Consider the following 27534-nt stretch of genomic DNA (forward strand, 5'->3'; position numbering starts at 1 on the left):
GGCAAGAGCAGGAAATGTGAGGTTCTTTTTTAAAAAGTATTTTAATGTATTTGTTTGGCTGTGCTGTGTCTTAGTTGGGCTTCCCTGGTAGCTCAGTTGGTAAAGAATCCAGCTGGAATGCAGGAGACTCCGGTTTGATTCCTGGGTTGGGAAGACCCACTGGAGAAGGGATGAGCCACCCACTCCAGTATTCTTGGGCTTCCCTTGTGGCTCAGCTGGTAAAGAATCCACCTGCAATGTGGGAGACCTGGGTTCAGTCCCTGGGTTGGGAAGATTCCCCTGGAGAAGGGAAAGGCTGTACACTCCAGTGTTCTGGCCTGGAGAAGTTGCAGCACGTGGGGACTCTGATCTTCATTACAGCATGTGGGATCTTTACTTGTGGCATAGGGGATCCAGTTCCCTGACCAGGGATCAAACCTGGGCCCCCCGCATTGGGAGCATGGTATCTTAGCCACTGGACCATCAGGGAAGTCCTGAAATTGTGAGTTTTTGATAATATAATTCCATTCATCTCCCCTGGATGGTGGGATACAAGGGATTTTGGCTTATTCTCATGAGCACTTTTATGGGAGGATCATCCTCATTTTAGTGATGGAAAGTTGAGTAAATGAAGATCTTGTTGAGAACACAGTGGTGAAGACAGTGCTCTGATTCTCAGAAGCTGAATTTCTTCTCGCTGCATCTGTTCTGCTGAGCCTCAGATTGGATCACATCGGCCACCACTTCCACCTGTGGTGGCAGCACAGGGACACCGTCTGAGCTTGGCTCTGCTTCAGGGGGGTTCCTTGCTCATAGGCAGACCCTGACCTGGAGCTGAAGACCACGCTGTGTCAGATTCTGCAAAGGCTGCAGAAATTGCTAACTGAAGCCCACAGAACCCCAAAGTCTCCAGTTCCCCCATCTCAGAAAGACCCTGCTGCAGTGGGCCCTTCCCCACTCTCCCTTCCACTTGTTTCCTTCCCATTCCTAGCTAGTCCCAGCCTCTTAGTCTGGCATTCAGGGCCTCCTCTCTTGACACATGAGGTGAGTCATTAAAAACAAAATTTAGGGACATCCTTCATGGAGTGATTTTGGTTGGGATCTTTGGGTCATGAAATGTCACCCTGACCTCCTGAGGGGCTAGAAACTGAGGTCAGCCACCGGAGCAGCCAGCCATGTCTAAGTGATGGGACCCCAGTAAAGAGTGGACACGGAGAGCCTCCCTGGTTGGCAGTGCAATGTGTGTGTTGTCAACACTGATGAAAGGAGAACACCAATGTCCTGTTCCACTGCGTGAGGAGGGCTGGCAGGTCTGTGTTTGGACCCTCGGTTTCTGGGCTTTGTCCTCCCCTCCATGGCTGACTTTAATCTGTATCTTTTAGGTGTAACAAAACATAACTTGAGTATAAAAGCTTTTGGTGAATTCTGTGAGCCCTTCTAGCAAATTATTGAGTCTAAGGGTGGTCTTGGAAACCCTGAGAACTGCCAGTGGTGTGAGAGGTGACCATGACCTTGTGGACTATTCTCACCCTCTGCAGTTGGCTAACCTTTACAACACAGTGCCTGGAGAAAGACAAGTTTGAGTGTCTTGGTTACTATTTAGCTATGACCAGAAAGGCAGCTGGTTTCCCTTCCCAAGCCTCCAGTACTCTCTTCTTTCCTAACTTCTTTCCATCAATTCTTCTATCTACTTTCTTTCTTATCTGCTTCTTTTTCCTCTTCTTTCTCTTCCTACTGAGTAAGGATGTTGGAGGACCTCCTTTTGAATCTTGGAGGGCCCCTTCTCCATAGTTATTTCTGAAGAAGATGGCCCTATATTTTTTGAGGACTGCTGCCCTTTGGGCTTTGGTATAGCAAGGGGAGGAAGCAGGATGGATACCCCAGGAATCAGTGACAGCAACGCCCTTTGCAACTGTCTTGAGTTTTATTGATTACACATGTACATGAGATCCAAGCAGTCCATATGGCTGGCTTGAGCTAGGCCAGTCTGTTCAGGTGACTGCAAGTACCTCTCTGCCCACTTTGGATGCCAGCAACTTTACCCCAGATACCAATACCAATGACATTCATAAGTCAAGATTTGAAAAATATAAGGGAAGATCAATTAAAAAGTTATATACCATATCTTGAAATTATTATATATCCATAAAATTATGTTAAATTAAATATCAATCTATCTATCTATCTTTAGGAAACTAATGAAATTCTTAGCCAGACAGTGATGGCTACTATATAAGGAAATCTTACTACATGTCATTTGCTATTCTAGCCACTTTGAATGGGTTTTAAGTTCTTTGGTACTTAGAGTAACCCTATATAGCGGGTATTGTAATCAGCTTACTGATAAATAGGGTGAGGTTCAGAGGCCTTGTCTCGGGTCACACAGCTGTAAGGTACTAGAGCTGGGATTTGAATGAAGGTGGTTCCACTCTAGACCCTGTACGTTTATCCACCTACTCCCCTCCTGCAGGGGGAACAAGTTCTCTCTCAAACTATTTGGATGCTCTTCTTTAAACATTTTCATTCTGCTTTAGAACAGGACTCATGCCATTTTCCTTGGAATCTGAATAAAGCTGGGATTATACTGTTTGGCTGATAAAAGTATTCCAGAAGTTTCTTAGGGTCCTAATGTGCAGTAACTCAGTAGTCATACTGTTGGCACGGAGCATTCAGCCAACTGTGATTCCACAGACATGTTGTTGTGGAATTGGGCACCAGGGATTCTTCCTAAAACCTGTCTTTCCTTAACTTTTCCTGAGCTGCGTCACTGAACAACTCCTGCAACCTCCCTGTCCTGGGTTCTGGCTGGACAAGGGCTGGGAGATCAGGAGAGGCGTGGTCCCTTCTGAATGCTGTGTTCTGGCTCTCTGGCCCTTGGCTCAGATTCCTCCAGGCTCTGTAATCATTAACTCCTGCAGGAAGCCCATGAGCCCGATAGGTATCAGAGCATCTGCTTCTGTTCAGTTAGCTGAAGTGACTGTTGAAGCTCTGGGATGAAGAGAAGTCAGCAAGGAGATGGCGATGAGGGGGTGGCTGAGCAGGAGGCGGGGGGTGAGGGGCTGAGGCTGAGGAGGGACATGGGCCTGTGGAGTGCCATGTCCTTAACTGCAGGCGCTATGATCGGCTCTGGCATCTTCATGTCACTGCAGGGCGTCTTGGTGTACACGGGCAGCCCCAGGGCCAGCCTCGTGGTCTGGGCAGTCTGTGGCCTTCTGGCCACACTGGGTGCCCTGTGCTATGCTGAACTGGAGGCTCTGGTTCCCGAATCTGGAGGGGAATATACCTACATCCTATGAACTTTTGGCTCCTTACCCGCCTTCCTGGTCATCTACACGTTTGTGCTGGTGGGCAGACTGGTCACCATCGCAGCCATCTCACTGAGCGTTGCCAAGTATGTCCTGGTCCCCTTTTTTTTACCCAGGCTGCTTCTCGCTACCCCAGGCCATGCTCAAGGTGGTGGCTACCACCTGCATCCTGCTGCTGATGTTGGTCAACTGCTGGAGCTCGCGGATGGCCGCCACGCTGATGAACATGTGCACGACTGCCCAAGTGTTCTCCTTGCTGGTTATCATGGGGGGCAGTGCCGTGGTGCTGGGCCGGGGCCGAGGCCGCATGGAAGCCCTGCAGTCTGCCTTCCCCAACACGTCCCAGCAGCCCGGGCACATCAGCATGGCCTTCTACCAGTGCCTGTGGTCCTTTGATGGCTGGAATAGCCTCAGCCAGGTGACGGAGGAACTCAAGAATTCAAACGTGAGTCTGCAACACTGCTTCAGGGGCTGAAATCTCCAAACATTAGTAGTTTTGATAATTGTTATTTGAGTGAAGACTCTGAGATCAGCTGAAAAGAGGGGCTCCCTTTCTGTACTCATGGGACTAAAGTGCCAGCCCAATGTCTTTTCTGATTAGCTTATGTAATTATATGAATACTAGCTTCTCAAGTAAGGGGGGATCTTTATTGTTTTCTATGCATGGGCTCATTTTGCTTTCCTGGAAGAGACATTATCATCCCATTTTTCATGTGGGAAAACTGAGGCTTAGAAAGGGGGAGTGACTTGGAAGTCAGACCCCTTGTAAGAAGCTGTGCTTGATGACTCAGCTTTCTCTCTCCTGGATTGTTCTCTCTGGAACATTGTAGTAGATACATAGGTCATATTTGCTGAAGCATGGGAGCCCACTACAGGACATAGCTTCAGGGCTGGGACAGAAGGACGAGCCAGTCCTGCCTGTCTCACTCCACCTGTGAACCTGGGGCTGGCTAGTCACTGCTTTGGGAGGGACTTGGTCTGCAGGGCTCTTGGGAGGCAGTGGGAAACTTTGGACTTTACTAGGGGTCTGGGGGGATATCTGAGGACTGGCTCAGCACCCAGGCTGACCCCAAGGACCAGAAGTGGGCTCCGAGATTATTTCTTCATTCTCCATGCCCCCTGCCCTTCCTCCCAAACCCACTTCCAAACTTTTCTGCACTCAGATCTCAGCTCTGGCAGAAAGCTCTAGGAACTGCTTTTTAAAAAGTCTTAAATATTTATTTTGTTTATTTTTAATTGATTGGTGATTGCTTTACAATATTGGTTTGATTTCTGTCATACATCAACATGAATTAACCATAAGTGTACATATGTCCCCTCCTCCTTGAGTCTCCCTCCCACGTCTCACCCTTTCCTCTAGGTTATTACAGAGCCCCATAGAAACTGCCTTTTATATCATATTGGAGAACAGAAGATACGTGCATCAAGGGTAGATGCTTAAATGAGGGAGGGTCCTTTTTAGGGGTGGGGAGGAGGTCTGCCTGGAACGCTGGTGCAGCCCACACAGGGACAGCGCCATCCCAAGTCTGAAAGAGAGCTCCTTGTGTCTTAGTGAGGAAGGGTGGCTTCTCTGTATTGTTTCACATGTCAGGAATAGCAATGTCATGGTCTGTTGTACCATTTGGTACGGAAGGGAGGGGTTGTACATTCATAGTGTTTGCCTGCTCTTCCCAAGGTCAACCAAAAGACCTCTAGAGAAAGCCCTCCAGGAGACCTGGGAGTGCCCTGGACATGATTCTCCCACTCTGAAGTGTGTTCTTACAGGGCTAGGCCGAGCCTAGGGAAATGCTGGGTCAAGTTTGAGGGAGGCCCTTTCCCTCCATTTGCTCCTGGCTCCAGAATGATGTCCAGAACTAGGGGTACGGAGTGGGAGGGATTTCACCTCTTTTTCACTCTGATTTCACCTACTTTTCATGCATTCCTCAATTTTTATTGCATGCTTGCTGAACACATTTTTGGGGGTGACCTGGGTCAGCTAGGTCCTGAGGCTCTTTCAATGCAAACCAGTCCCAGTGCCCATAGTCCCTGTGTCCAGGCCCTTCCTTTCCCTTCCGCTTTGCTGATCCTCACACCCTGCAGAGAGGCAGGACAGTGGGGAATCACAGTTCACAGATCCCCAGTGATTCCCAATTTCCTCTCTAGGAGACTGAGGGTCAGAAGAGAACCCCTGGATGGAATGGCTCTTAGTCTGGGCCTGTGTCCTGGGGACCCAGAGACTAGGCAGAGTTGGCACTGTGGGTCCTGGAATACAGGCTGGAGGGACCATCTGACCGTGGAGATCTCTAACTTTCCTGCCTCTTCTCTGCACCCCTGCTCTGCAGGTGTCCCTGCTGGGAACGCCCCTCCCTACTTCCCACCTGCTGGAATCTCCTCCATTCTTCAAGGAAAACCCAGCATAAGGCCCTGCTCATTCTGATGATGGCTCCCCCCCCCCCGCCCCCGGGTCCCCACCCTCCACTGTACCTCCACCGCTCTGACTGTGAGTGCTCCTCACGGCTTCCTAGCACACCTGTCGGTTGGCCTGTCCATGCCGTGGGACTCTAAGTTCATGGAGGAGGGACAAACGGCCAGTGCCCCCCTGGCCTGGCGTGTGCCCTGGGGCCAGGATCAGCTCGGTGCCGCACTCCTGAGCTTGCTCGGAGACCCTGGGAAGGACCTCACGGGCTAACATGTGGCCTCTTCTCCCCAACTCTGCAGCAGAACCTGGTGTGGGCACTGATGATCACCATCCCCCTGGTCACTGGCCTGTACATCCTGGCCAACGTCATTACCTCCTAGTGCTCTCTCCCAGTGAGATCCTTTCCACCGATGCAATGGCTGTGAGCTGGGGGTGAGAGTCACATGAACTGTTCACAGCCCCGCCCTGGGGAAAGATAGTCCCGCATGAGTATTCCAACGTGTTCCTGGGTTTGCTCGCTCTGTTTCCAATGTGGCCTTGAGGCTGTCTTCCAGGTTGCTGCTGGAGATCCTTCCCTCGATTCCTCTGTTGTCCTAGGAATCAGGTTCTGGGGTCTGGGCTTGGCTGGTGCCCTTGGCTGTCACCCTCTCGTTGTTCGGCCCTGCCAATGTGTCGTTCTTCAGCGGAAGCCGTGTGTCCTACGTGGCTGCCCGAGAGGGCCACCTGGTGAGACATGGGGTGTGCACTAGGCAAGGTGAGGGGGGCAGCAGGAGAATACAGAGTACAGAGTTAGGCAAGGTGAGGGGGGCAGCAGGAGAATACAGAGTTTAAAACATTAGCCTTTTAAAAGCTGTTGATCTCATATGGACAACAGTGAGGCAGGAACTAAGGAACTGTAGGGGGGACACACCTCTAAGGACAGCCAGCTAAGCTTTCTCCTCCCGGAGCTCAGCATTTAGCCCAAACCAGGGCTTCCTTGAAAGACAGAGCCCTCTTTTCTGCTGAGAGTAGGGCTCACGTACTCCCTACCTCTCCACTTACACTCCAGTCCTTTTACCTCCAGGTTCTGGGAGGTCACCGTGCTGGGTCACACTGTAGAGGTTTGTAGGTGACAGGGACGTCTTTGTGCAACAGTGGTGCCGGGGCAGTGGGTAGGAGCCCCAGGAGCCAGTGTGTATCCGCTGGGCCCCCCATGCCTGGGGGACTCTCTGTCACTTTGTCAGTTTTTGCTGCAGTAACGCTGTACAGGAGACAGCCCCTAATTCCAGAGGCTGAGAAAAACAGACATTCCATGTTGCTCATGAGTTAAAGGGTCAGAGTGGCCAGGGCAGGCCAGGGCTTGTGTTCACATCTTCTCACTCTGACTGCGAGTCTGTTCTAATCCTGGGACCCAGGCCATAGGGGCTCCTGGGGCATGTTTTTGCCATGGCAGGTGGCAGGGGTTCAAGAAACCAAGCCAAACCACACACATATTTAGAGCTTCTGGCGGGTCTCTCCTGCTCACTGTTTATTGGCAAGCTCAAATCAGTGGATGGAAACTATTAATATATTTCTTCCACAGAGGCAGAGAGTAGGGGACTGAGTATTTGCTGAAGGATAACGCAGTCTACACAGTAGACTGTATCCCTCTCCATGCTCCACCCGTAGCTGACCATTCCTCTCCCCTCTCCTCAGTCTTCCCTTCCTGGTCCCTCTTTCTATCTTCAGAGGGAGCAATAGAAAGTCAAAAGATTTGGTTGGCCAGGCACCTGCTACAGCTCTCCACGTTGCAACCCCACGTCCTAAGCTACAGGGTCTTGGATGGTCTGGAGGGATGGGCCCCCCTAACCTGCCCCCTGAGTCTGGTCACTCCAGGTGATCCCCAGTGACCTACATCTGGAAGGAAGCCATGGGTATTGGGGACTATCTGGTTGGGTACCCTGGTGTCCTGAGGGAGTTTGGCAGGAGAAGAGGGTGGGAGTTTCTGGGGACAGACCCTCACCAGGGCTCCACCGGAGGCTACCTGACACCTGACTTTGCTCCCCAGCCCCAACTTCTGTCCATGGTATATGTGCGTTGCCTCACTCCAGCTCCAGCTCTGATGTTCACCGCAGTGATGGCTTTGATCCTGGTCATCTCCGGAAACTTCAGTACCATCGTGAACTTCTTGAGGCAAGTGAGACTGCCCGCTCAGGCTGAGTATCTCATGGCTCCTATGTGTACCCCTTCACAGGCATGCACACATATATACTCTTATCCTGCAAGCACATTTCCAGAAGCCCCTATGATACACACACACACACGCACACACACACAAAAACACATGCACACACTTCTGGAGGCTCAGGCTCAGAGCATCTGCACACACATACACACACACACACACACACTGTTTTAACCATTCTCTCTTAATTAAGTTTCCAAAATTAAACATAGCGTCCTCCTCTCTTGCACTGCTTCCATAAATTCAATGAGACCAATTTTCACCAAGAAATAAAGTCTTGTGTTGTCTTTGTTATTTGCTTTCTCTTTTCTTGTCCCTTTACTCTGTCTGCAGGACAATGTAAAAAAATATTCAGGCTTCACTCACATGACTCATAGCCTTTGGCTTGGTGTCATTTTTCCTTTGTAGTCTGGTCTTTGTTCTGGATCTGACCCAACAGAGCTCTGCTGAACTCAGGGCAGACCCACAGCCAAGCTGTGTGGGCACACTCCGGAATTGCATCAAAGTGGGGAGATGTTGTGACCCCCTTTATTGCCTGCTCTGGGGTAGAAACGATGGGCTGTTGTGATATCCAGTTGTCATTTTTAAACTTCTCTCACCAAAAAGACTCTTAACCCACCAGGCAGGCATGATGTCTGGGGCAGAGGACTTCTCAGAGTAATTTTGCAAGCATCACATGTTCTCTTCCTCTGTTGTTCTAAGAGTAATCTTTTGGAACAAGATATATAGTACTCGATGTCCCTTTCTTCAGAACATTAAGTAATAGACATTATTTTTCTTTTCATCTTTTTCCCATGAGAAAGAAAAAACTCATTGTACAGTGAAGATAAAATCAAATCCGGGGTGTCTCTTAAGGATCTTCAGCCTGAGATGGGGGAGAGTGACAGAGAATGTCCTGGCACAGATGAGAACTCAAGGATGATTCATGTCAGCCAGGGCCCCATCTCTCCCCATCTGGACAACCTCAAGAGATGGCCTTCAAGGTTATGTGGAGTTCACATCAGACCTACAACAGACAGAGGGGCCAGAGGTTTTTCTGGTGCCCATCACCAACTCCAAGGTGGCGCAGTCTGCTATGAGTGTGCGGCCCTTGAGGGGCACACAGCCTTCCTTGAGGTTCCACCAGATTCTTTCTTTGGGAAACACAGATAGTCCTCCTTCCTTTGAAATTGCCCTCCTGCAGCCAGCCAGGGGCAGTCAGAGAAGGCCTGACCTGGAGCCTCACGGATGGGTGGGCTTGTGCGTGTGCCCCTTCATGCCTGAAGACAAAGCTCCAGCTGGGCCCTCCAGCATACCCTGTTGTCGGTGCCCCAGCCTTGCATTCTTCTTTCCTTCGGCCGCATGGATCAGGGGAGCTGGGGGTGGCTGAGAGGCCCCGAAGTGCTTGCAGCTCTACTCTAGGTCTGCACCTAGTAGGCCGGCCCCTCTTGCCAGCCCCACCGTGGCGGGGCCTGTTAACAAGTGGCTCACGTTTGCCTTTCAGCTTCCTTGGCTGGCTCACCTACGGAATCACCTTCAGCTGTCTCCTGTACTTACGGATAAAGAAGAATCTTCCCCGACCTTACAAGGTAGATTTCAGGACCTACATGGGCTTCTTTTTCAACTACAAGCTGTTGCATGATGCAGATGGTTGGACCACGGCCTCACTTGGGGCCCAGAGGAAGAAAGAAAGTGGTCAACACTGTTGTTTTGGGGAGGGAATTTCTGTGTGTCCTGGGGGTAAAGGACAGTTGGAGCACAAGGCGTTGACTCTCCTTGCTGGGGATGCCTTTCTCCTCTAGAGGACACAGAGGGAGAACAGTGGGAGTTGAACAGAGAAGAGGATGCACGCACCCAGTGAGACTCATGTAACAGAGAGGATCAGGCTGGGCACCATAGTCTCTGCTCCCTCGAGGGGCCTCTGTGGCCCAAGGTGTCTCCCTTGGCCTGACAAGTTGTTATGGTAGGTTCTGGAAGAGAGGAGTTGGTGGCAGGTGGAAGCAGCAGGAAGGCAGGCAGGCAGAAGGGACAGAGCCCAGGCGCCCTGTGCCACCTCTCAGGCATGTCTTCATCATCCAGGTCTCTCTGTCCCTGCAGGTCCCCATCATCATCCCTGCCACCATGGTCCTTACATCTGTCTACCTGGTGCTGGCGCCCATCGTGGCCCATCCCCAGCCAGAGTTCCTGTATGTTTTCCTGTTCCTGCTCAGTGGCTTCCTGGTCTATTTCCTGTTTGTCTACTTCTGGTACCAGCCCGAGTGTTTGCAGGTTGTCACCCTGCATCTCCAGCTGCTCATGGAAGTTGCTCCAACCATGAAGAATGCTGACTGAAGGACTGGACAGGTCAGCACTGCCCTTGTTGCTGTAGACACCTCCATCTGCACACAAGAGGCCTGGCCAGCTTCTCTGTAGGTTGACTATGCATAATCCTAGTAAGTTCCTAAAGTGCCATGATGCAGGTGATGTGGAGTTTGGGGTTATCTGCCCAGGACAGTGTTCTTCTCTTCTGTAAGAGCTGCTCCTTCTTCACAGGTGGATCTCACAGTCGTGCTGGAATTACATGACTGTCTCTCTGGGTCACAGTTATTTGATATTTCAGGTGGACAACTTGAAACACTCGCCCTTCTTTTGAAATTTTGACATTAGAATTCTGATGGTTGCTTGAGCTGAGGAATTGTAAATCTTGGGATCTTCCACGATGTGGGTAGAGAAGTAGAGAAAGCCATCCTGGAGAGAAGAATGAAGAAGATGGGACTTCCCTGGCATTCCAACGGTTAAGACTCTGTGCTAACAATGCAGAGGGCATGAGTTCGATCCCTGATATTGGGGAACTAAGATCCCACATGATATGTGTGTGGCCTGGTCAACAAGGAAGGATGAAGGAGATACATAGTGAGATGGTGTTGAGAAATTATATGGTCCCCAAGAACTGGGAAAACCTGCTTTTTGATTGTCTGGAACAACTTGACACCTTATAATAAATCAATTTTGGCTCAAGTGGGTTTGAATGGATTCTTATCTATTACAACTAGAAAAGCTCTGGTTCTGACAAAACTTGTTCCAGAAGACACGATTCTTCAGCTAATGTTTAAAGCTGCTAACTTGCTTGAACAGAGAAAGAAGCAAGAGGCATATCCTTGGGAAAGAGGGGTTTTATTTGGTTTGGGTACAAGGGAGGACAGTAAAATTTCTCAAAGAAAGGAAGAAAAGTTAGAACAGGTCCCAGGGGACTTCCCTGGTGGTCCAGTGGCTAAGACTCCACACTCCCAATGCAGGGGGCCCAGGTTCGATCCCTGCTCAGGGAACTAGATCGCACATACTACAATGAAGATTGAAGATCCTGCATGTTACAACTAAGATATGGTACAGTCAAACAAACAAATAAATGTTAAAAAAAAAAAAAAAAGAACAGATACCATAAGACTAATATGATTATAGGACTAAAGTGGAGAGGTATCTGGCTGCCCAGGTGGGAATGAGGGAGAGTAAGGAATGACTTCAATACCTGGAAATGCTGAGGATGCAGCTCCTGAAAATGTCAGGAGAGGTGACTCCTGTGCGTGTGTGACTCTGTCAGCCTCACTGGAGCCTGCACCCCAGTGTCTGGTTTTGGGCCATACTCCCCTCTGGGTGGTGGGTTTAGTGATGGTGGGGGTTAGTTTTTAGACATGTTTGTATGTCCTTTGGCAGAAAGTAAAGAGGAACTAAAAAGCCTCTTGATGAAAGTGAAAGAGGAGAGTGAAAAAGTTGGCTTAAAGCTCAGCATTCAGAAAACTAATGGCATCTGGTCCCATCACTTCATGGGAAATAGATGGGGAAACAGTGGAAACAGTGGCTGACTTTATTTTGGGGGGCTCCAAAATCACTGCAGATAGTGATTACAGCCATGAAATTAAAAGACACTTACTCCTTGGAAGAAAAGTTATGACCAACCTAGACAGCATATTCAAAAGCAGAGACATTACTTTGCCAACAAAGGTCCATCTAGTCAAGGCTATGGTTTTTCCTGTGGTCATGTATGGATGTGAGAGTTGGACTGTGAAGAAAGCTGAGCGCCGAAGAATTGATGCTTTTGAACTGTGGTGTTGGAGAAGACTCTTGAGAGTCCCTTGGACTGCAAGGAGATCCAACCAGTCCATCCTAAAGGAGATCAGCCCTGGGTGTTCTTTGGAAGGACTGATGCTAAAGCTGAAACTCCAATACTTTGGCCACCTGATGCAAAGAATTGACTCATTGGAAAAGACTCTGATGCTGGGAGGGATTGGGGGCAGGAGGAGAAGGGGACGACAGAGGATGAGATGGCTGGATGGCATCACTGACTTGATGGACATGAGTTTGAGTGAACTCCGGGAGTTGGTGATGGACAGGGAGGCCTGGCATGCTGCAATTCATGGGGTCGCAAAGAGTCGGACATGACTGAGCGACTGAACTGAACTGTGTGTTCTTTAGTTCCCATCTTGGTCCTGGGCTCCTTGCTAAGCAAAAATGCCTGGTGAATCAAAATACTGAACTATTTGTTGAGTGATAAAGGAACATATCATGTTTGTATTTTTCATGACTTGCACTCTCTACCCATTTGCCCCTGCTCTGCCCTGGGCTCCGAGGCCCTGTTCTGAGAAGGTTGTCTGAGGACGAGGGATGTCTTCTAAGTCTGGAGCAGTCCCCTCTGGCTGGCAGTGGATGCGTGCTTGGATGTGGAGAGCAGAGAAGGGTTTGGACCGCCACTGGCCCTGGGTCATGCAGCCCAGGTGGGCTGTTTCTCACTTTGTGACTCCATCTTCCCATCCTTCCCATTACCAACTGCATTTTGACTCCCAGGCCTACAGTGATGGCACAAAGTGTCCCCAGGGCCAGGCTCTGGGAGGACAGCTTCCTGCTGCCTGCAGTTGACCAGCACACCTTACCTGAACTCTTGTCCTGCCCAGGACCCCTTTTTGGGCTCCAAGATGGTAGTAGGAAGCAATCCCAGATGAAAATCTGAGAATTATTAAGAAACTAGTACATTGGACTTGCTTTCTCTGAGCCGTGGTCATGGTGTCCACTGTTACTTTTCTTCTCTAAGGCCAGAGATGGTATAATGTGTCCTTTGGACTGAGAAGAAATGTCCTGAGTCTTGAGGACAAAGGCTGGAGTATTTACTGTTTTCTCCAGAGAAGCATCAAGTACCAGGAAATATCTGGGGCTGGAGCTGGCTGGGTTCCTGGGGGAAGGGCAGTGTTCTTTCACCCAAGGTCAGTCCCATCAGCACATGGATGATCTATTTTGGGCAAAGCTTGGTTACTCCAAATCATAAGCACTCAATTCTTTGGCCATTTTCACTCTCTTCTGCTGAGTCGTTAGAGTAGGGAAGATGAGTCTTACAGATAGTTGTTGTTTAGTTACTAAGTCGTGTCCAACTCTTTGTGATCCCATGGACTGTGGCCCTCCAGGCTCCTCTGTCCATGGGATTCTCCAGGCAAGAATACTGGAGTGAGTTGCTATTTCCTTCTCCAGGGGATCTTCCCAACCCAGGGATTAAACTTGCATCTCCTGCATTGGCAGGCATATTCTTTACCACTGAGCCACCAAGGAAACCCATCCTATAGATAAATCTTTACAGATGAATTCCATGATTAGAATTTCAAACATTGCAAAGGATATAAAGTGAAAGGCAAAATTTCTTGCTCCATACCCACCATTTCTAGAGCAATCAGGTTCCTTGTTTGTTTCTGGGAAGCGTCTGTACATACTTGTAAACCACGGAAAGGAGTCCACTGCTGTTTTGCTCATTGGAGAAATCCCAACCCATGTAGTTGGTTCCAACAGGTGGAACCAACAGGTAGTACCACCTGTTGATGGGAAGCAGTTGTCCCTTCATACCCCGATCCACAGGCCAGGGATTTGAGCCCTCCATTGCTGGTCATTTGTACAGTTTGCTAGTTTTAGCTCTCCTTCTAAGTCCATGGTAGAATTGCATTTCCCTACCCACTTGAGGTGAGATGAGAACACGTGACTTGTTTCGATCACTAAAACATGAGTTGAGGGAATTTCCTGCTGGTCCAGTGGTTAGGACTCAGCACTTTCACTGCCAAGGCCTGGATTCAATCCCTGATTGGGGAACACAGCCCCCCTCCCCAAAAATGAGTTGAACTGTTACATGTCATTTCAAGGTTAAACTTTCAAGTGCCAGGGCACAATTTCCTACACTTTCCACTTCCCATGCTTTGGTGATTAGCAGTCTTCCAGTGGCTGCCCAGTTAGCCAGGGTCCTGGGATAAAATGATACACCATTAAAACAGCTATATAAAAGGAGGAAAAAATATAGCATTTTGCTAACCATCTCTGAGCATATGCCCCTCGGAAACAGCTTTTATTATGGGAATAAAGCTTAGATTTATACAGCTATGCTTTTTATCTTAGAATTAGGTATACTGTACAGTTTTCAAGGTGGAAAATTGATATTATATATTTTAAAGAGGCCATCTTTAGAGTCAGTGTCCCATTAGAGGTGATCTGATGAATGTGTCACCAATGCCACATGATCTGGACAGAGACAAAAAGGCAGAGAAACAGATGGTGAGACAAGAACTGGAAAAAAGATAGCCCGTTGGTAGAGAAGAGCACTGGCCTCATCCTCACTTCTCACTGGGCGCAGGCCTGTCCCGGGTCCTCACAGGGGACTGTGTGGGACAGACTGTGTGAGCCTGGGGGAACCTGAGTTACTGCCTTTGTGCCCTGACCCTGCTCCAGGCGTCCATCTCTGTCTGTGATTCATGGATCCTGGCGCCGCTCATGACTGTTAATCATCTCAGCCCAGAGAGGGGCCTCTTGAGTGGGAGCCTCACACACAGAGAGATTCCATCCCGTTACTACGGGCAACCAGGCAGGGCTAAAGTCTATACCAGGGACCATGCCCCTGGCTGGCCTGCTCTGGGAGTGTGGTGGGGCCTGTCTGGGCGGCCCAGGGAGGATGTGTGGGTCTAGAGAGGGAAAGGCTGTGAGACAGTTTGGCTCAGACAGTGGGGACCCCTGAGTGAGGTACACCGGCTGGAGTTAAAGTGCATCTCTGGGGAGGAGGGTGGTGCTTTGGAAGATGAATCTAGCTCCCTGTGCTGGAAGGAACTGAGGGTGAGCACTCTCTGTGGACAGGACCTGGGCTGGTGGCAGAGGGTGTGAGGGATGCAGAAGGACCTGGGACATACAGCAAGGAAGACTGGCCTGGTCTTTTGGTTGTGGGTGAGGAGGTGGAGATGTCAGCCAGGACTCAAGGTTTGCCTCTGGGTGACTTGGTGAGCATGCTGTTTCCTGGAAATTGGGAAGAGGGGAGGAGGGGCAGATTTGGAGGAGGGGCAGGTGTTTTGTTTTGTTCAGTTTGAAATGCTGTGAGCGGTTCCTGTGAAGATGGTTAGGGGCTTTGTGTATCTGGAGCTCAAAAACCAAGTCAAGGCTGGAAATGCATATTTAGAAATAAAGGGGAAATGGAAGCCACAGGAGTGAATAAAAGTGCTGAAGACAGAAGTTTTTGATGCCACAAACAAGCTGTTTAAGGGAATGATCAACCTCATAGCAATCTACCAGGTCTATTCTAAAAATAGCCCCCACACTCAATTGTAGAAATACATGTGCACGCTTTCTTTATACAGGTCACCACACTCATGCCCCTCCCTGGAGTTCATCCCACAGAGGAGCTCTTAAAGATCTTTCCTCTCAATATGGGAGAGGGGGAGGGGGTTTGGTCCATGCAGGCAACAAGGCACTTAGAGGATGGTCAGCTCCCTTGCGGTCTGGGGGTGCAGTCTCAGCCCCCTGTCTTTAGAGCAGTCCCTCCCAGACCTGCCACTCTCAGAGTCCTGGCCCCGAGTCTGGCCTCAGGGATGTCTGAACAAACCACCAGTGCTTGGAAGGCAGTGTGGGCTCCTTGGCACCATAGCTGCCCTGACTCAGGCCCTATATCTTGACCTCACTTCCCAAGGCCTGGGCTTTGTTTCTGACCTGCTCAGGGGCTGGTTCTGGTCCCCAGCTGCCCCTTTCTGGTATCAAGTGCTGTGTATGAGGGCCATCTGCACACTTGATCTTGCCCTGGGAGCCCTTCTGATGCTACATGCCAATTGCTTTACCCTGGTGCTCTCTGCACAGCCTCTTGTCTCCTGCCCTTTGCCAACTGCTCAGCTACTGAGGCTGAAGAGACCTGGAGGCTTCCACTGCTGCTCTCAGGCTAAAGAACTCATGGAGGGGAGAAGCTGGCAAGACACTGAGCAGACAAGAGGGAGCAAGTCCCTTCTCTCTGCCTACTTGCCAGTTTGCTTCTGGTGCCACAGATTGGCAGTACCTACCAGGGACCACTGACAAGGGACAGGCAGGATCCCCAGGGCTCTAACGCCAGCGGCACAAAGCAGAGAATCCATGTGGGTCTGGAGCAGAGACACCACAGCTCGAGGGCTGATTGCACATTGTCCTGCCCTCCTGCCCTTGCTCCACACACTCTTGCCCATCCTCTGGGTCTCAGCTCACCTGTGGTTTCCTCCCAGCAGCTTCCTCGGGACCCAGTGTCCTCCCAGTTTCCTACAGAAACTTGCATCCACTTCTGAAGAGCACAAGCCAACTTGCAGGAAAACCCCCTCTTTGTATGTCAGTCCCCTTACCTCTGAATGAGAGGGATTTTGTCAACTTGTAAAATCCTCAGGGTGATCACACAGCTCAGGAGGTCCTTAGTGAACTCTAGTTTCTGAAGTTGTAAGCACTCTCTGGAAGAAAGCTAGGGGCTAAGTGAGCAGCGATGGTTTTGTTTTCCCTTACCTCCCAAACTGGGGTTCCCAGACACCGCCACTTTTTTCTCTGACAATAGTAATGAGTAGCACTTATTGAATACCTGGCAGGTACCATTCACTTTTCTTCACATTCTACACATAATAACTCATTTAATCTTCACAAACTTATGAATGAAGGCAGAGAGAGGTTTAGCAACTTGCCTAATGTCACACAGGTATAAAGTGGTAGGACTAAAATTTGAATTCAGGAAGTCTGAATTCCAGGGCCTGTGGCTTTAGCTGCTATTTTGCCCAAGGATAATGGGAATCAGAAAAATGTGGCCAGCTTATTTAGTTGATGCCAATGATGATACTAATACTGCTGATAAGATATGACCTTCATTGTAGATGCCTTTCCATCATATTTCCTGTCTCTAACAGATCTGACAAGCTGTTGGAGGAATGCCCATGAAGGAGGAGGAGGAACAGGAGGCATTTAAGATGGCGGAGTAGAAGGACATGTGCTCATCTTCTCCCATGAGAACTCCAAAATTACAGCTTGCTGCTGAACAACCGTCGACAGGAAAATGTTGCATCCCACCAAAAAAGTATACCCCACGTCCAGGGGCAAAGAAGAAGCCTCAGCAAGATGGTAGAAGGGGTGAAATCACATTAGAATCAAAACCTATACCCTTCAGAGATGCTCGGAGGGCTCAAACAAAACCTTGTGTGCATGAGGAAACTCCACAGAGACTGAGCCAGACCTGTCTTTGAATGTTTGAGTGTCTCCTGTGAAGGTACAAGTCAGCAGTGGACCGCCACAAGAGCAGGGCATCTGGGTGCAGCTGACCTGGATATGGCATAAGCCCTCTTGGAGGAGGTCACCATTAACCCCACCACAGAGCCACCAGAACTTACACAGGACGGGGGGAACAGACTCTTGGAGGGCACAAACAAAACCTTGTGTGCACCAGGACCCAGGAGAAAGGAGCAATGACCCCACAAGAGACTGATCCAGACTTGCCCATGGGTGCCCAGGAGTCTCCAGTGGAGACGTGGGTCAGTGGTGGCTTGCTGCAGGGTCGGGGGCGCTGAGTGTGGCAGTGCATGCATGGGACCTTTTGAAGGAGGTCGCCATATCTTCACTACCTCCACCGTAGTTTGGCCTCAGGTCAAACAACAGGGAGGGAACACAGCCCCACCCATCAATAGAAAATTGTATTAAAGATTAACTGAGTGTGGCCCTGCCCATCAGAACAAGACCCAGTTTCCCCCTCAGTCTCTCCCATCAGGAAGCTTCCATAAGCCTCTTATCCTTATCCATCAGAGGGCAGACAGAATGAAAACTACAGTCACAGAAAACTAATCAAACTGATCACATGGACCACAGGCTTGTCTAATTCAATGAAACCCTGAGCCATGCCATGTAGGGCCACCCAAGACAGATGGGTCATGGTGGAGTGTTCTTTTTTTTTTTTTTAAATGGTGGAGTGTTCTGACAAAACGTGGTCCATTGGAGAAGGGAACGGCAAACCACTTCGGTATTCTTGCCTTGAGGACCCCATGAACAGTATGAAAAGGCAAAAAAGATAGGACACTGAAAGATCAACTCTCCAGGTCGATAGGTGCCAACTATGCTACTGGAGATCAGTGGAAAAATAACTCCAGAAATAATGAAGAGACAGAGCCAAAGCAAAACCAACACCCAGTTGTGGATGTGATTGGTAATGGAAGTAAAGTCCGATGCTGTAAAGAACAATATTGCATAGGAACCTGGAATGTTAGGTCCATAATCAAGGTAAATTGGAAGTGGTCAAACAGGAGATAACAAGAGTAAATATCAACATTTTAAGAATCAGTGAACTAAAATGTACTGGAATGAGTGAATTTAACCCAGATGACCATTATATCTACTACTGTGGGAAGAATCCCTTAGAAGAAATGGAGTAGCCCTCATAGTCAACAAAAGAGTCCGAAATGCAGTACTTGGATGCAATCTCAAAAATGACAGAATGATCTCTGTTTGTTCCAAGGCAAACCATTCAGTATTACAGTAATGCAGGTCTATACCCCAACCAGTAATGCTGAAGAAGCTGAAGTTGAATGGCTCTATGAAGACCTACAAGACATTCTAGAACTAACATCCCAAAAAGATGTCCTTTTCATTATAAGGGACTGAAATGCAAAAGTAGGAAGTCAAGAGATACCTGGAGGAAGAGGCAAATTTGGTCTTGGAGTACAAAATGAAACAGGGAAAAGGCTAACAGAGTTTTTCCAAGAGAATGTACTGGTCATGGCAAATACCCTCTTTCAACAACACAAGAGAAGACCCTACACATGGACATCACCAGATGGTCAATACCGAAATCAGATTGATTATATTCTTTGCAACCAAAGATGGAGAAACTCTATATAGTCAGCAAAAACAAGACTGGCAGCTGACTGTGGCTCAGATCATGAACTCCTTATTGCCAAATTCAGACTTATATTGAAGAAAGTAGGGAAAACCATTAGACCATTCAGGTATGACCTAAATCAAATCCCTAACAATTATACAGTGGAAGTGACAAATAGATTCAAGGGATTAAATCTGATAGAGTGCCTGAAGAACTATGGACAGAAGTTCATGACATTGTACAGGAGACAGGGATCAAGACCATCCCCAAGAAAAAGAAATGCAAAAAGGTAAAATGGTTGCCCGAGGAGACCTTCCAAATAAATGAGAAAAGAAGAGAAGCTAAAGGCAAAGGAGAAAAGGAAAGATATACCCATCTGAATGCAGAGTTCCAAAGACTAGCAAGGAAAATAAGAAAGCCTTCCTCAGTGGTCAGTGCAAAGAAATAGAGGAAAACAATAGAATGGGAAAGACTAGAGATCTCCTCAAGAAAATTAGAGATCCCAAGGGAACATTTCATGTGAAGACGGGCACAATAAAGGACAGAAATGATATGGACTTAACAGAAGCAGAAGATATTAAGAAGAAGTGTCAAGAATACACAGAAGAACTATACAAAAATGCCCTTCACAATCCAGATAACCACAATGGTGTAATCACTCACCTAGAACCAGACATCCTGGAATGAGAAGTCAAGTGGGTCTTAGGAGGCATCACTGCAAACAAAGCTAGTGGAGGTGAAGGAATTCCAGTTGAACTATTTCAAATCCTAAAAGATGATGCTGTGAAAGTGCTGCACTCAACATGCCAGCAAATTTGGAAAACTTGCTGTGGCCACACAGCAGTGGCCACAGGACTGGAAAAGGTTTTTTTTTTTTTTTTTTCATTCCAATCTCAAAGAAAGGCAATGCTAAAGAATGTTCAAACTACCACACAATTGCACTCATTTCACATACTAGCAAAGTAATGCTCAAAATCCTCCAAGCCAGGCTTCAACAGTACATGAACCGTGAACTTCCAGATGTTCAAGCTGGGTTTAGAAAAGGCAGAGGAACCAGAGATCAAATTGCCAACATTCGCTGGATCATCAAAAAAGCAAGAGAGTTCCAGAAAAAATCTACTTCTGATTTATTGACGATGCCAAAGCCTTTGACTGAGTGGATCACAACAAACTGTGGAAAATTCTTCAAGAGATGGGAATAACAGACCACCTGACCTGCCACCTGAGAAATCTGTATGCAGGTCAAGAAGCAACAGTTAGAACTGGACATGGAACAACAGACTAGTTCCAAATAAGAAAAGGAGCACGTCAAGGCTGTATATTGTTACCCTGCTTATTTAACTTATATGCAGAGTACAACATGTGAAATGCCGGGCTTGATGAAGTACAAGCTGGAATCAAACTTGCAGGGAGAAATATCAATAACCTCAGATATGCAGATGACACCACCCTTATGGAAGAAAGCAAAAAAAAAAACTGAAAAGCCTCTTGATGAAAGTGAAAGAGGAGAGTGAAAAAGTTAGCTTAAAACTCAACATTCAGAAAACTAAGATCATGGCATCTGGTCCCATCACTTCATGGCAAATAGATGGGGAAACAATGGAAACAGTGACAGACTTTATTTTGGGGGGCTCCAAAATCACTGCAGATGGTGACTTCAGCCATGCAATTAAAAGATGCTTGCCCCTTGGAAGAAAAGCTCTGACTAACCTAGACAGCATATTAAAAAGCAGAAACATTACTTTGCCAACAAAGGTCCATCTAGTCAAAGCTACAGTTTTTCCAGTAGTCATGTATGGATGTGAGAGTTGGACTACAAAGAAATCTGAGTGCCAAAGAATTGATGCTTATGAACTGTGATGTTGGAGAAGACTCTTGAGAGTCTCTTGGACTGCATGGAGATCAAACCAGTCAATACTAAAGGAAATCAGTCCTAAATATTCATTAGAAGGACTTATGTTGAAGCTGAAGCTCCAATACTTTGGCCACCTGATGCAAAGAACTGACTTATTTGAAAAGACCCTGATGCAGGGAAAGACTGAAGGCAGGAGGAGAAGGGGATGACAGAGGATGAGATGGTTGGATGTCATCACCGACTCGATGGACATGAGTTTGAGTAAGCTCTGGGAGTTGATGATGGACAGGGAGGCCTGGCGTGCTGCAGTCCATGGAGTCACAAAGAGTCAGACCCAACTGAGTGACTGAACTGAATGAAAGGAATAATATCTCTTTTCTTTTATGGAACCAAAGTGCCCAGACTGATAAACATACAGATCTAGAAAAGGTGCTAAACATAAAATACCCTGCTTTCATGGGTGGACACATGACCCGTGTGGGACTAATGAGAACCCTCTTTGGCATTTTCACTAATAGATGAGGGTAACTCCTCATGGCAGGTGAAGAACTGGGAGATGCTCCAGGTTTATAGGAGAAGACAGACAGAGAAAGAAGCTGCTTTGCAGAGAGAACCAGGGATGAGAGGAGGAGAGCATCACCTTGATTCTGCTCTTGATTCTCTAAACCAGTAGAGTTCTCTTTTGCCTCATCTGGTTTATGCCGGTCTTATCACACTTGTGACTATAAGAGCCCTTCCATGTGTGCGTGCTAAGTCGCTCAGTCATGTCTGACTCTTTGCAACCCTATGGACTGTAGCCTGCCAGGCTCCTCTGTCCATAGGATTCTCCAGGCAGGAATACTGGAGTGGGTTTCCATGCCCTTCTTCAAGGGATCTTCCCGACCCAGGGGTCAAAACTTCACCTCTTATGCTCACAGCATTTTATGGTTTATGAAGTCCTTTCCCTAATAGTTGGTTCTTACACTGGCCTGAGGAGGAGGTAGGGTCAGTATCATCTCTCTACTTCTCACAAGGGAAGCTGAGATCAGGAGCAGCTAAGTGATTTGCCAAGCAGCGAGTGAGGAGCCAAGCCAGCAGAGTGGCTACTGGTCTGCCTCTGGAGCCAAATTTCTGTCTTGCTTTCCCCCTGGGCTCCTGGGTGCCCAGTGGAGGGGGTGTCTTGATCCCATAGCTCCCTCAATGCTGCTGCTGCTGCTAAGTCGCTTCAGTCGTGTCCGACTCTGTGCAACCCCATAGACAGAAGCCCACGAGACTCCCCCTCAGTGCTAGTGGCCCCCAGATTTTTTTTTTCTGGCTGTGCGGCATGTGGGATCTTATTTTCCTGACCCAAGACCGAACCATTACCCCTTGTGGTGGAAGTATGAAGTCTTAACCACTGGACTGCCAGGGAAGTCCAAGTGGCCCCTAGACTTGGACCGTTCCTTCGCCTCCATTCATTCCTCTAGTTGCTTGACACGGGGTCTAAAGGGGGTGGGGCTGCAGAGTAGGAGACTGTTGACGGCAGGACCCCATGCTTCCCACGACCTTGGGGCTCACGGGGCCGTATGGGACAGAGAGATACTGACATACAGCACAGCAGCCGTGAAACCTGCCAGCAAGCTGAGCACCCAGGCCTGGGGCACCAGTCACCCTGACCCTGTCCTCCTGGGCACCTCAACAGCCTGTGGAAACCCTTCCTCTTGCAAGACCAGGCTTGGAGTTTTCTCTTCAGTCTGGGCTCCAGCACAGGGAGGGAACTGGGTGCAAGGGTCTCCTCTGGCTGGGAGCTGGAAAGCTGGATGTACCTCTGGGTTGAAATTAAATGATTCTTGCTCCTTGAAAGAAAAGTTATGGCCATCCTAGACAGCGTATTAAAAAGCAGAGACATTACTTTGCCAACAAAGGTCTATCTAGTCAAAACTATGGTTTTTCCAGTAGTCGTATATGGATGTGAGAGTTGGACTATAAAGAAAGCTGAGCGCTGAAGAATTGATGCTTTTGAACTGTGGTGTTGGAGAAGACTCTTGAGAGTCCCTTGAACTGCAAGGAGATCAAACCAGTCCATCCTAAAGGAAATCAGTCCTGAATATTCATTGGAAGGACTGATGTTGAAGCTGAAACTCCAATACTTTGGCCACCTGATGACTCATCTGAAAAGACCCTGATTCAGGGAAAGATTGAAGGCAGGAGGAGAAGGGGAACAACAGAGGATGCCTGGGAGTTGGTGATGGACAAAGAGGCCTGGCGTGCTGCAATCCATGGGGTAGCAAAGAGTCGGACATGACTGAGCGACTGAACTGAACTGGGTTGGGAGGCTGGGGTTGCAGAGCACTAGCACCAGCGACTATTCTGAATCCTGCTTTAGAATCTTCTCAACCCTGACCAGAAGAGTGGGTGGAAGGAACTTCATGTTTACTGCCAGTGTTAGAACTGGTCTGAGAGGGACCTCCTCCTGTGGTTAATGTGATCTGTGACATCTCCCACCCTCCTCTTAGGCTGACTCATACCCCACATCCTCCCCATCCACCCTGGCAGCCCTGTTCCAGGGTTGGAGGCTGGGCTCCCTCCAGCCCAGAGGAACAGGTCTGCTCCCCTCTGGTGGCCTGGACCAGAAGCTGTTTTTATGCCACCAGCAGGAGCAGTGGCCCATCCTGTCTGTGCACCCATCTGATGCCTTCTCACACCCTTTTGGTGGTGTCTCACTTCCCAAAGAAACTGGGATTGCCAAATTTAGCAAAAAATAAAGTGTAACAAAAAGAAGATGCCTAGTAAAATTTGAATTTCATAAAAACAAAATACTTTTAAGTGTAATGATGTGTGATGCTTTATCTGTGACCCCTAAGAGGAGCTCAAGGTCAGGGAGATGAAGTGGGCTGCATGGGCCCTGTGCCTGGCAGTTCAGGGTTCCTGCCACTCAGCCAAGCACTCTCTACATCCCATGGCCTGCCAGCAGGTCAAGCTTGGTCTTTGCTGTAACTTCTGCCCTGGAGTCATGGGTGTTCCCCTTTATGTTGTGAGGATAGTGCTAGAAGCAGGGATAATGGTTTAATTCTACCCCAAAAGGAAGCAGACACTCTGCAGCAGTGGTTTCAAAACCTTGTCAACCTTGTTAAGGATCAGCAGCAGCAGCATCTGTGATGGTTAATTTTCTGTGTCAGCATTTCATGGGGTGTGCCCAGACATTTGGTCAAATATTATTCTGGGTGTGTCTGTGAGGCCATTTCTAGGTGGGATTAACATTTGAATCCTTAGGCTGAGTAAAGCAGATTCAGTTCAGTCACTCAGTTGTGTTGACTCTTTGCGATGCTATGGACTGCAGCATGCCAGGCTTCCCTGTCCATCACCAACTCACGGAGATTGCTCAAACTCATGTCCATCGAGTCAGTGATGCCATCCAAACATCTCATCCTCTGTCGTCCCCTTCTCCTGCCTTCAATCTTGCCCAGCATCCGTGAGTCAGTTCTTTGCATCAGGTGGCCAAAGTATTGGATCTTCACCTTCAGCTTCAGCCCTTCTAATGAATATTCAGGGATGATTTCCTTTAGGATGGACTGGTTGAATCTCCTTTCAGCCCAAGGGACTCTTAAGAGTCTTCTCCAACACCACAGTTCAAAAGCATCAATTCTTCAGCACTCAGCTTTCTTTATAGTCCAACTCTCACATCCATACATGACAACCGGAAAAACCATAGCTTTGACTAGATAGATAGACCTTTGTTGGCAAAGTAATGTCTCAAAGTAATGTCGGCAAAGCAGACTGCCCTCACCAATGCGTGAGGGCCTCACATGGTCAGGAGAAGGCCTAAGCAGAATGAAAAGGTTGAAAATGAAAGTGAAAGTTGCTCAGTCGTGTCCATCTCTTTGCGACCCCGTGGACTATACAATTCATGGAATTCTGTAGGCCAGAATACTGGAATGGGTAGCCTTTCCTTTCTCCAGGGGAATCTTCCCAACCCAGGATTCAAACCCAGGTCTTCTGCATTGCAGGCGGGTTCTTTACCAGCTGAGCCACAAGGGAAGCTCAAGAATGATGGAGTGGGTAGCCTATCCCTTCTTCAGGGGATCTTCCCAACCCAGGAATCAAACGGGGGTCTCCTGTGTTGTAGGCCGATACTTTACCAACTGAACTATCATGGACCCTTCTGCAAATAAGAAGGAACTCCTGCTGCTTGACTGTTTTTGAGTTGGAAAGTTCATTTTTCTTGCCTTGGGAATCAAACTGCAATATTGGCTCTTCCTGGTTATCAAACCTGCAAGCCTTCAGACTGGAGTTACATCTTGCTCTCCGGGGTCTCCAGCTTGCCAGCTGCAGATTTTAGGATTAAACTGAAAGTGTTTAGTGTTTAGTGGCTCAGTGGTGTCTGAATCTTTGTGACACCAAGGACTGTAGCCCTCCAGTCTCCCCCGTCCATGGAATCTCCAGGCAAGAATACTGGAGTGGGTAGCCATTCCCTTCTCCAGGGGATCTTCCTGACCCAGGGATCAAACTTTGGTCTCCCTCATTGCAGGCCAACTCTTCACCACCCAGAAAGCCCTTTCTTAGGGTTTAGTTCAGTTCAGTTCAGTCGCTCAGTCGTGTCAGACTCTTTGAGACCCCATGAATTGCAGCACGCCAGGCCTCCCTGTCCATCACCAACTCCTGGAGTTCACTCAAACTCACGTCCATCGAGTCGGTGATGCCATCCAGCCATCTCATCCCCTGTTGTCCCCTTCTCCTCCTGCCCCCAATCCCTCCCAGCATCAGTCTTTTCCAAAAAAGCTCAACATTCAGAAAACTAAGATCATGGCATCCGGTCCCATCACTTCATGGGAAATAGATGGGGAAACAGTGGAAACAGTGTCAGACTTTATTTTTCTGGGCTCCAAAATCACTGCAGATGGTGATTGCAGCCATGAAAGTAAAAGACGCTTACTCCTTGGAAGGAAAGTTATGACCAACCTAGATAGCATATTAAAAAGCAGAGACATTACTTTGCTAACAAAGGTCCATCTAGTCAAGGCTATGGTTTTTCCAGTGGTCATGTATGGATGTGAGAGTTGGACTGTGAAGGAAGCTGAGCACTGAAGAATTGATGCTTTTGAACTGTGGTGTTGGAGAAGACTCTTAAGAGTCCCTTGGACTGCAAGGAGATCCAACCAGTCCATTCTTAGGGTTTAAGATCACCTCTAAACTGTACATAGATAGCATCTGCTACAGAGTGATACAGGCTTCCCTGGTGGCTCAGATGGTAAAGCGTCTGCCTGCAATGTGGGAGACCTGGGTTTGATTCCTGCGTCGGGAAGATCCCCTGGAGAAGGAAATGGCAATCCACTCCAGCACTCTTGCCTGGAAAATCCCATGGACGGAGGAGCCTTGATAGGCTACAGTCCATGGGGTCGCAAAGAGTCGAACACGACTGAGTGACTTCACTTTCTTTCACAGAGTTATAGCAACTAAAGCTTACATCACTGAGCAAAATCCTGCTTGGAAGACACTTCAAAATAAAGAACCGAGGGGCCTCCCTGGTGGCTCAGTGATAAAGAATCTGCCTGCCAATGCAGGAGACACGGATTCCATCCCTGGTCTGGGAAGGTTCCACAAGCCGCCACAGCTACGGAGCCTGTGCTCTAGAGCCCAGGAACAGCAACTACTGAACCCACGTGCCCCAACTACTGAAGCCTTCGTGCCCTAGAGGCCATCCTCTCCAACAGAAGAAGCCACTGCAGTGAGAAGTCCATGCACTGCACGGAGGAGTAGGCCCTGCTCATGGCAATTGGGGAAAAGCCCGAGCAGCAATGTGCTGGGCTTTATCCAGCACAGCCAAAAATAAATAAAATGACTAAAAAAACAAAACCACTAGGCCCAATTCACTTTAAAAAAAGAAAAAGAAAAACCTGAGTAGTGGTACATTTAACCCAAATTATATTATCAATGTTCTTAGCCTTCATAATCACATGATCCATTTCTCTCTATATAAACTTTTCCTTCTAAACTCTCAACAGATTTGACAATGCCATGGTAGTGAGAGTGATCTCCTTATCTCCTTTACTCCATCTACTGAGACACAGATGTTAATCTCTTCCAGAAACATCCCTGTAGACACACCCAGAAATAGTATTTTATCAGCTATTGGGCATCCTATAGGCCAGGCATATTTACACATGAAATTAATCATCACAGACACGCACGATCATGCTCCCCTGCTCTCTCCTTCACTTACTCTGTTTCTAAAAGATTTTCTTGCTGAGTGTGAGTCACCTGCTCAGTGCTCTTTTTGGTTCTGTCTCACCCTGTCGAGTATTTTTGAATGAGCCTCTTCACTTCTGTGTGCCTCCATCTCCTCGTCGGTACGACAGGGAGGCTGAGCCCTGCTTCACAGGGAAGTGGTAAGGGTTCCGCTAGCTTCTGAGGACTGATCATGTGTGGTGGGGAAGTTGTTAAGATTTCATGTTCACCCTCTGCTGGTGCCACTGACATCTGGGCATGGTGTGTCACCAGAGGAGTGGGAGAGCCTGGCTGGGCCAGGACACTGAACAGCATGAAGGACCCCTACAGCAGGCCCTGGCTGCAGCCACCAGCACCTCCTGCCATTGGGCCAGTAGAACCCGCGGTGGTGGAGGTATCAGTGGTAGGAAAAGATGCTGCGTTGAGTTTGTGGCCAGACCCAGGGGGAGAATCACAGTGCAGATCCTTGTGGTTCTGGAGGAAGACCATGCCCTCTGGGGCAGAGAACTA

The 27534-nt window shown here is 48.5% G+C and overlaps 1 pseudogene across 1 annotated transcript; it reads left to right on the plus strand.

Moving 5' to 3' along the window:
• The first annotated feature begins 2889 nt into the window (after nt 1-2889).
• Nucleotides 2890-10861, plus strand: LOC147362788 (b(0,+)-type amino acid transporter 1-like; annotated as a pseudogene). The gene is made up of 6 exons (XR_015136441.1): nt 2890-3729; nt 5982-6114; nt 6280-6408; nt 7709-7833; nt 9369-9453; nt 9962-10861. The product of XR_015136441.1 is annotated as a b(0,+)-type amino acid transporter 1-like (transcript).
• The last annotated feature ends 16673 nt before the right edge of the window (nt 10862-27534 follow it).

This window comes from Bos grunniens, chromosome 11 (genome assembly GCF_055505025.1).
Source record: "Bos grunniens cultivar Pamir isolate PY7600 chromosome 11, Bosgru_T2T1.0, whole genome shotgun sequence".
Taxonomy (NCBI): Eukaryota; Metazoa; Chordata; class Mammalia; order Artiodactyla; family Bovidae; genus Bos; species Bos grunniens.